We start from the raw sequence: 9,212 nt of genomic DNA, 5'->3' as shown, positions 1-9,212 counted from the left end.
TTGGTCAACTGCTTCCTCGTGAGTGGATTAGGCCTGTCCCTCTGTTGCTGTTCCAGCTTCTTGAGGTGAGAATATAAAAACTGCATTTTAGATTTTTCTATTGAAAGTTTTAGAGTTTTAATACCTAAATTGGATTAGGGATCAAAGACCTGATAAAGAGAAAACACAGAAACTGGGTGTTTTTGGGCAGACCAAAGGAAAAAAAACAACTTTGTTTACATTTTCTTATCAAGAGCAGACCAATGATTCAAGAAAACTTTTTCTTTTGAACAAAGAATTTCAATCTTATATACCACTGTATTTTTAAAATCCATTCATTTCAATCTTCATTCGTCCTGACCACATCTAAAATTCCTTTCCAAAGATACCTCTTCACAAACCTTCTACAACTTTCTTTTGCATTCCGATTTTGTCCCAAAACCATTTCTCTCCAAACAACCATCTTATTTAGGGCAAAATTACTTTCTTTTACCTTCAACAAAAATGTATTTCCATTCCTTATATATCTCCTATCTTACATATCTCCTACTTTTCTACATACAGAGTTGCTTTTCTTATTTTCGTCAGTCTTAATAACATTTAGCAGAATTTTTCACGCTTAGAAAACTTAGTCTCCAGTGAAAACTAAGTAGTAACCAATTGTGAATTGTTACACCAGAACATTTTAGACAGCAAGTTTATGAATCAGTTAAGAACAAATCATGTTTACCAACAGATTCTGAGTAACCTTAGTTTTGTGCAGTAAGTATGCAAAAGCACAAACCTACATCCAGTACTCAGTGCTTTAGTATTTTATCTTATTTGGAAAAGACCTAGATCTCCAACAAATTCAATCCCATTTATCATCCAAGCAAAACTTTGAGATAGACAAGATTAACCATCATTTTAAGTCGTCTTTTTGCTAACAAATTGCAACAGAGATAAGACGAGCTTATTTGACCTTCAGCAAATCTTGGTAGAATAAAAGTTTCACATTTAATGCTGATAACCTTAAACACATGTCTATCTTAAACCAATGAACTTAATTTAAATACTGAATATTTCCACCTGGATTCTCTTTGAAAAGTCAGTTTGCTCCCGATTGTCAATTTTTACCTGAGACACTGGTGGGGAAATTTGAAATGGGCGGTGTTAAGTCCAGGGGTGGTTTTCTTCGCTGCTTGATAGAGAGGGAAGGAAGAGTGAAGGCGTCTGAGGCACCCAGGATGGTATAGAAGCCAGTTATACAGCCCCACCCAAGGTGGTGCAGAAACAAGTGGGGAAGGGAAGGTGGAAGAGGCAAAGTGCTGCCAGAAGGCAGAGAAAGGGTTCCCGGCTCTAGAGCTCATCAGCTCCAACTGAGGGGCAGGCACCATGTTTTCCCACTGACAAGGAGGCAGTCCATGTCGGGACGGAGAAGGAAGAGGCCATTTTCCCAAAACAGAGTTTCAGCAGCTATTTGGGAATATTCCTTAAAGTCCCTGCCCCGAGGTAGACTAACCACAGTTGGCTCCAATTATAGCCATTAACCTGGAAAGTGAGTGAGGGAGAAGCCCCCACATCGACTAGGAAGAACAGTGAAAGAGAAGAAAGTCAAGAGTCTCCTTTGTCTGGAATGGCCTATGGCCTATGTTTCCTCCAGCAACCTATGTTTACTCAGGGGAGGCCTATTTAATTAGGTAATTATCCAATATGTCAGGAGCGAGTTTACTAGCCAAACATGTTCTGCAAGAGGCCCTTAGGTCTGGGTCCTGATTTAGAGCCCTGAAAATCTGGATGGACCTAGGGTACCTCTGTCTATTTGTCCTGTTTCCTGCAGAAGAGATCTGATAGATCCCACTGCGGCTACGCAGTGTTACAGGAGATCAATCCTTTCTTAAATTTTGCAATCCGAATTGTTTCCAGTGGGTTAAAAAGGCAGCCCAAGGGAGAGTCCATGGCGCTTTAAGAAGCCTACTGAGGCCACGCTCCTGGAAAAGTAGAGAAGCAATGAGCTTCCCACACGGGATATGTCAGAGGTTTTGTGTGTCAGAAGCGACCGGAGGTGTCCCTCAAGCAAAAATCTCTATTGATCGCCATCCTGCCTTAACATGAAGGCATTCCTGCCATAAAAGGCCCCGGAGGGATGCCAGCATCCCTCCCCTTCCCCATCTCATCCTAGGCTGCTAATGAGTGCCTTGTGAATGGACTAAAATACCGTGCCATGCTATCCTAGGCCCTGAAGTTTGCATTATTGCCCTGCCATTTTTAACCCATGGAAAACATTAGAAAAGTTTTACAAGGGAATTACCCAGTTTTGTAATTTAAGTAGTTAGTAGAGGACATTGACGGAAAACAGTAAAGATAGAAATCCATCGTGATGTAAGCAACATTCCAACACATGTAGTCATAACAGCCAACTTCCCTAGGAAACAGTCCCTGGCTGGGTTTTATATCCATCAGGTACTGGTTTCCGCCAGCTGCCAGTGGAGGTCCCACGGCCAGAAGCAGCTAGACCAGGATGTGGAGGGGATCATATTAGATCAATCAGGAGGAAACCTCACACAGGAGTCTTAAGATTGGCAGCCATGCTAGTCACTTAGGTGGCTGTCCCGAGCCCAAGATAGACAACTTTGTATAAGAACAGTAATAAAGAGAGGGTATGAATCTTCTGTGGCTTACTACCATTCAGGCCAGGGTACTAACTTCCAGCCAAAAAGAAGGCTTTCTCCTCCCCATAGAGTAGCCACGGGCTAGAAGATTGCAGCCTGAGCAATTGACATGAAAATGTTCCAATAAGACTGTACTCCTTAAAAAACCCCCGAAAGTTAGAAGAGGGGAAAGTATTCACCAAGTTTGCACCAAAGCTCACAGTCCAGATGAAAAGACTCAAAGCCCCCCGATGGGTGCCAAATAATGCAGTTTTGGAATATAGGTGGGGTTGGGTGGGATGAGATCCCAAGCCAATGGCCAAGAAAGAATTCTTGAGACGTCTTTGATGCCAAAAAGTGGTTTATTAAAGCACCGGGACAGGACGCCTGGGCAGAAAGTGCTGCACAAGGGTTGCGAAGGGCAATTGATTATATACTATGGCATTGGGGGAGGTAAGGAAAGAGGGAGGTTTTCAAAAGAACTTTCATATGCTAAAGAGGACCTACAAGATACCTGAGGCCTTGCCATGGTCAAGTTAAGGTGGTTTTTCCCTCTAGCAAGGCCTTAACATGGAGAGCGTTGGGAGCTTCCTGGAAAAATGTCACATATGTCCCACCCAAAGGGGGCAGGGGAGGTTGCAGGGGGTCAGCTTGTGCTTGTCTTCAGTCAGCTTTCCGCTCATTGCAAGTACATTTTACGCTTGCAATTAGTGACTAATCTGTGGGGTGACTGGGGATTGTAAGAATAGCCTGATTCCCATAACCTGGAGAGGCAGACTTTTGACACTTCTGAAATTGTCTAGAAATGGCTGTGGTGTAGCGAAAAGAGGGGTGGGTGAGGATTTCAAAGACATAGATTTGAGTCCCACTTCTTCCCTGTGACGTTAGGTAATTTTTCCAAGCCTGTTTAGTAACTTTATAATGAAGATGATAATACGTTTCAGAGCGGTGAGAATAAATCCTATGAAAGTATCTTGTAAAATCTTCAAAACACCATACAAATGTGAAAGGACAAATTATTCTGAGTTAAAACTCTTCAGCCTGTGAGTATAGGATAATGCCTGCATACAGCACCCTAACTACCAGCACTGCTGAGATAATCATCTCATACATTAGCATTAAGTATGAGACTTAGAAGGAACTCATAGTGTTTACTTAAATAAGTAACATGTCATAAGGAGGTCCAGAGAACCAGGGGCTAATTCTACCCTAGAATAGTCTGAATTACTGAAGACTGTGAGAACAGTTCTCAGGGAAAACATTATGCTGGACTCTCCACTTAGAGATGCTCTACTTAAGAGAGTCTTTCCTGCTCTGGGATGTGGTTTNCTTAGAGATGCTCTACTTAAGAGAGTCTTTCCTGCTCTGGGATGTGGTTTCAGCTACCTGGACATGACCCATTTCCCCTGATGTCTTGTTCCTACTTCCCCTGATTCAGAAAGCCAACTATCCTAAATCTTAGAGGAATAGACCCCTCCCACAATGAAAAAAAATATCTCAGAAAATGTGGGAATGTGCAAGGAAGACCCTTATACCCTCAATTGTTCACCTGGTTGGACAATTCCATGAGACAGACATGGAAATTGTTTAAACCACCCTTATTTTGTCTGTGCTAAAGCAACAGAACCAATACTGTCAGTTTGCAGCCTCTTTTGCAGCTAGGGTGCAAGTACGAGACCCAGGCTCCACCCATCAGACTCACCCAACCTGCCTATCATCCTGGAGACCTTGAGGAGCTCTGGCAGCTCTGGTTGTTGGGAGCTACTTTGAAATGCCCCCAAAATAAGATGGATTAATGGTTGAATAAAGGGATGGATAAACAGATGAGTAATAAAGCTAATATAGTGAAATGTCGAAGACCAAATCTAGGTGGTGGTAAACCTGGTGCTCACCCTAAATTCTTTGAATTTTACTGTGTTTGAAAATTTCCATAATAAAATATCGATGGGAAAATACCATCATCTCACCTAAAAAATTCTTCTAATACTATCATAAATGTTTTGTTTTAGAGTTGATGTATTTAATTCAGGTTCCCAATGAAGTTTATACATGGCATTTGATTAACATAGACCTCTCTTTTCTTCGTTCACTGCTCATTGTCATTGTTGGTTGTAAAACAGGACCCAGGACAGGCAAGAGGTGCCTGGACCAAGGATCAAAGTCTTTCACTGGAGCCAAGAAAAGTTAAGCTGCTTATGCTAGAAGAAGTAATCTACACCACCAGAAAAGCTCAATGTCCAAAGGCTGTGGCAAGAGGTCTCTGGATCCATATTTGGCAAAAGGGACCCAAGACTTTTGACCTCAGAAGCAGATATTGGGCATCAGGAATTTCCATCAGCAGGTGTCTACAGACATGGGGCATGCAAACTCCCACCTTCCTGCACTTTTAAATGTTGCTTTGCTCATAATTAGCATGCAAAGACTTGACAGATGAATGAATGATGGGGTCTCAGTCCTTATCCTCCTAGATTGTTTCTCTCAGGAATTTTTTTTTTTTTTTGAGAGAACGAGAGTGCTTGGGGGGGGAGGGGCAGAGGAAGAGGGAGAGACTCTTAAGTAGGCTCCACACCCAGCAGGGAGCTCACGTGGCTGAATCCAAGAGACGGATGCTTACCTGACGGAGCCACCCTGGTGCCCCTCTCTCCAGAATCTTTTGAATGTGGTGCTGTGTGCTTGTAAGCAGTACACCAGCAAGAAAAAGCATGAGCTCCTCGACTGAAGGTTCAAGGCATAGAAAGAATGTAGGATTTCAGTTACTGCGATACAATGTGAAACCAGGATAACTTAATGTTGAGGCACACAATATAAAATTAGAAAAACATAGAGATTTCCTGATTTGGGTTTTGGGTACTGAGCCTGGAACTGAGGGCCCTTGGACCCTAAATCTGAAGAGGGTGCCAAGAATTGGGAAGCAGCCCACTCCATGCAGAGCATTTTTATTACAAAATAGGGCACTTATTGGCCCAGTGAACAGAAGCTAAGGAAACTTCAGAATGAGGGTCCCTCCCTGAATCACCCCATTTGAAGGCCCACCCTGTTTTTCTCAATGGAAGAAAAAAAAAAAAGCAGTGACCTCAGGTACGGGGAAGCCAGGGAGCACTGCCCTAGCCTGCAGCCATGGTCTTATCCTTGGAGGCAGTCTTGAGTGAAGGTCAGCATTACCTCCACATCCACCAGCCCTCCGTGATGATCCAGGGAGAAAGCTAAAGGAGCCACTTGGGAATCACGATGACCCATACTTTGCTCACTGACTAGGACCAACTTGGCAAAGGCAGGGTTTGGGGCGTGGGGAAGGAGCAGGTAGTTCAAGGACTCCGCTGAACTGGACCTGGGACAGTGTGGAGGGAGATCAAAGCATTGGAACCCCAAGGCTTGCCTGTATGAGAGACGCCACCAGGGTAAGACGATGCACAGGGAGTTAGAGACATGGAATCACCAAAGTCGTTGAGAAGCTGAAAGAAAAAAAACTTTATTTATAGTAATAAAAAATTTCAGTCAACCATGTTAGAGGAAAGACTGAATTGTTTTTTCATTCTCTCTATAGAAACTGGTATTACATAAAATTCTTATAAGAATCTTTATATACTCTTTATAAGATCAAAGAGTATGCAACCAAAAATGCAGGGGAAAAAAGGATCAACGGTCTATCACACTTCATTTTTTTTCCCTGAATTTTGTGATGTCTGTGGTATTTATTGGCTTTTAAAATATTGTACTTTGCTGTGATTTCTTTTCTCATTTCAAATACTCCCTTTTGTACTTAGAGTCATATTGTTTTGTATGTGTACAAAGAGGTACACATTTTTTCTTAAAAGAGGTCCCCCAATACCCAAAGAATTGAAAGCAGGGACTACAAGAGGTACCTGCACGCTCGTGTTCACAGCAGCATTATGCACAGTAGCCAAAATGTAGAAATAATCCAAGTATCCATCAACAGATGAATAAACAAAATGTGGTATATACATACAATGGAATATTATTCAGCCTTAAAAAGGAATGAAATTCTAATACGTTGCAATGTGGACTAACTCTGAAGACTCAAAACGACAAATATTGTACGGCTCCACTTACAGGAGGTACCTGGAATAGACAGATCCATCAAGACAAAATGTAGGAGAGAGATCATCAGGAGCTGGGGGAGGGGGGGCAATGGGGCATTAGTGATCAACGAGTATGGAGTTTCTATCCGGGATAATGAAAAAGTTCTGGAAATATGTAACGGTGATCTTTGTACAACAATGTGAATATACTTAATGCCACTGAATTATACACTTCAAATGGCTAAAATGTTAAGTTTTGTGATATATAAGTATGTGTGTGTGTATCCACAATTTTAAAAGGGGCTTGTTCCCTAAAGTTGTATAAACCTGAGCCCCACAAAATTTGGATCTGTCCATACCAAGGAAATAAGCAACTCCAAAGTAATACAGTATAACATCCTATAATGAGAACCACATAGTCAGTACTAGAAGGGGTTAAGTTTTCTTAATAAAAGAGATTCATGTAACTATTGTAAAATGGGCTGTTGCTTTCCAGAACTCATAAGTGATAAATCATAAGCATCAGGTTCCAGATTTCCTATACAAAGACCACTCAGAAACTGGAAAGGTGGCTGACTCTTACTGTTCTTTAAAGTTGCCTGGGATGGAATGGCTGTGGTTTAGATGTTATTTTAGAACAGAAGCTCAGAATCCCTGGGCCCTCCATCCTATCCTGCAACTCCATAAATTCTTTTGGTGGTTCCTCTTGTATGAAAACAGTAAAAGTGTATTTTATAGAGAAGCGGAAGATGTTAAGAGAGGTTCATGTTAAGAGGGAAGATGTTAAGAGGAGTACGGGTTTTCATAAAATAAATAATAAGGAAATCATGGGTAGGATCCTGAAACCATCTTTCTGCAAGTCTTGGAGCTTTGATGTTTCCAATGAAAATTCTTACCAAATTACAATCAGCTTTTACCAGGAATCTAAATTGGACTTTAAAATACACAAAAAGCAATGCTTTCTCGCCCTACTGGTTCTATTACTTTCATATCCTCGCTTCTAACAAGCAGATAAAAACCAAAAAGAGCATAGAAAGTTGTGCCTCAATTTCCCATAAACCGTAATTGAAAATTTAACACACTGTTTTATTAGCAAGAGGGAAATTAAGTAGCACCTATAAATGTTTAACACAGAACTACCCAGCAGTTTTAGTAATAAACCAAATGAACATTTAACCAAGACTTACTGGATTACTTTTTAAAGTGTATTACGTGTCTCATCAGGTTAACTAGGATTCCTCTTTGAAGCCTTAGACTGGTCAAATAATAGAGTATAGGGCATGGAACTTAAAAAAAATCCCTTCCTTCGGGGCACCTGGGTGGCTCAGTCAGTTAAGCATGTGCCTTTGGCTCAGGTCATGATCCTAGGGTGCTGGGATCGAGCCCCACATGGGGCTCCCTGCTCAGCAGGGAGTCTGCTTCTCCCTCTCCCTGCAAATCACCCACCCCCACCTGTGCTCTCTCTCTCTCTCAAATAAATACAATCCTTTTTTTTTTTTCCTTAAAGATTTTATTTATTTGAGAGAGACAGGAAGCCTATGTTGACTTCATTCTCCAGATTTTCCTTGGTGGGTGAAGGGGAAATTTTCCTCCCTAAGGGAGATATGCTTTTGATAATACATTATCAGATATAGAAGGCCATAAAGTTAAATCCTTTTCTTTCATCTTGCACAAGCAAAACCAAGCTCCAGATCATTAACCCGTTAATTTTACAATTTCGTGTTGAGAATGAATGGTAATATCCCACAATAACACAAAACATTTTTTTTACTCCTACTAATACAGAACGTGCCTATTTTGGTCCCAATCACCTCCTGAATTTGTACTGACTGTAATCTTATATATTTTAGAGAAAAACATCTATTTTACAATTGGGAAGTTATCAATATCCCAAAAACAAGTACATAAAAAGATACTTAAATACCACTGAGCATCTCCTGTCGAGACACCAGGCCATGCTCCCATAATTCCCTGTGAACATTCGGCTAAATTCATCAGGTTTGGGGGATTCAAACAAAGCAGATGAACATCCATTATCCTCAGCCAGCCATAAGGCCCTTTGGCAAAATATCTCTGGAAGTATTTAACTCCCAATTACCTGGTACTAGGCCTTGCCATGGCAATCACTCCACCTCTGGTATCTTAATATTTGTTTAGTGAAGAAGTTTCAGGAGAAATTTAGGCTGGAGGCATAGGAGTGGAAGGAACAGTGAGAACACTGAATGACATGAAGATTTGGCAGATTATATAATGGCAGGATAGGAATGATGAGAAAGAAGATTCAGTTTCCAGCCAGATTGAACTGTACACCAATGACAACAGTAGGGAAGTCGGGAAGAACTGGTTTGGCTAAATGTTAACAACACGCCTTGCAAAAACTTACTAATAATACGCTTTAGGTATTACAAAATATTATAATAGCAAACAAGTCTAACTGAGGAGATTTAATATGTCTCAGTTAAAATCCAGTAGCTTCTTCAATGATCTAAGAAAACATTCTTAATTCCGTTTAGGTTCATGTAAAGGTCTAACTTCAGATGAACTTTCTTGATAGAACAAAAAT

This window comes from Ailuropoda melanoleuca, chromosome 8 (assembly GCF_002007445.2).
Source record: "Ailuropoda melanoleuca isolate Jingjing chromosome 8, ASM200744v2, whole genome shotgun sequence".
Lineage (NCBI taxonomy): Eukaryota > Metazoa > Chordata > Mammalia > Carnivora > Ursidae > Ailuropoda > Ailuropoda melanoleuca.
This window is presented reverse-complemented; position numbering follows the sequence as displayed.